General features: G+C 43.4%; 1 non-coding gene across 1 annotated transcript; it reads right to left on the reverse strand.

Annotated features, from left to right (window-relative positions):
* Positions 1-260: 260 nt before the first annotated feature.
* LOC120070383 (small nucleolar RNA R71) lies at positions 261-367 on the reverse strand. Its single transcript, XR_005479878.1, has one exon. It is a non-coding gene; the product is annotated as a small nucleolar RNA R71 (small nucleolar RNA).
* Between the last annotated feature and the right edge of the window lie 800 nt (positions 368-1167).

Genomic DNA, 1167 nt, shown 5'->3' on the forward strand with positions numbered 1-1167 from the left:
GGATGATCCATGCTGCTGGGTAGTTTGGAGGAATGCGTGGCGAAGACCCACACGCCCACCTCCGGAGCTTTATAGAAATCTACAATATTTTTGTGTTCCCGAACATCTCTGTCAAAGAAGTTCGACTAACTTTGTTCCCATTTTCTCTTTATGATCAGGCAAGAAAATGGGCATATTCCCTCGAGTCGGGGGAGATAACCTTGTAGGAACAAGTCGTTGAAAAGTTTATGAAGAAGTATTTCCCACCAACCGAGAATGCTAGAAGAAGAAAATTAATAACAAATTTTGAACAAGAAGATGACGAATTGCTCAGCGATGCCTGGGCGAGGTTCAAGCGGCTGGTAAGAGACTGTCCACATAATGGCTTACTAGACTGCCTGCAATGGAGATCTTTTATCAAGGACTGAATCCCTTTTCGCAGACCGCTGCCAATGTGGCAGTCGCTGGTGGTCTACTAGACAAAACATATGAGGAGGCAAAGAGTATACTTGATCGCATTTCCAAAAATCACGAGGATTGACAGGAAAGCATTCAGAGATTAAGAATAAAAGATAATGATGCAAACAACGGGGCCATCGCATCCCTAAAAAATCAAATGACTGCGATGATGAGTTTGATACAAGGCATCGCAATTAATAACACGGGAGCGAAGAAAGGGCAGGTCAACACAATTGCTCAAACGACCGTAAGTTGTATCATTTGCAGAGACGCTCATTCGATAAAAGAATGCCCAACAAACCCGTAGTCAGTATGCTTCATAAAGAATAATCCCTATTCCGATACATATAACCCCGGGTGGAGAAACCACCCAAATTTTGCATGGAAAAATCAACAACAAAGCTTCCAACCAGTGACTCAAAAAGGAGGGCCACCAAGATTTTTCCCGCAAAACAACGGTCCAACGCATAGTCAAGCTAGCAGCTTGCAAATACCGCAATCTTCGTCCTTAGAGAGCTTGTTGAAGCATTACATTGAGAAAAATGAATCAGTGCTTCAGAATCAAGCAACATTCATGCGAAATCAAGAAATTCAACTAGGACAAATTGCAGGCGAGCTGAAAAATAGACCACAAGGAGCGTTGCGGAGCTCAACTGAGCTCCCTCGCAATGATGAGGGTACTGGGAAGGAACAATTCTTAGCAGTTTCCTTGCTGAGCGACAACATGAT

Source organism: Benincasa hispida, chromosome 1 (genome assembly GCF_027475165.1).
Source record: "Benincasa hispida cultivar pf3 chromosome 1, pf3_genome.v1.1, whole genome shotgun sequence".
Lineage (NCBI taxonomy): Eukaryota > Viridiplantae > Streptophyta > Magnoliopsida > Cucurbitales > Cucurbitaceae > Benincasa > Benincasa hispida.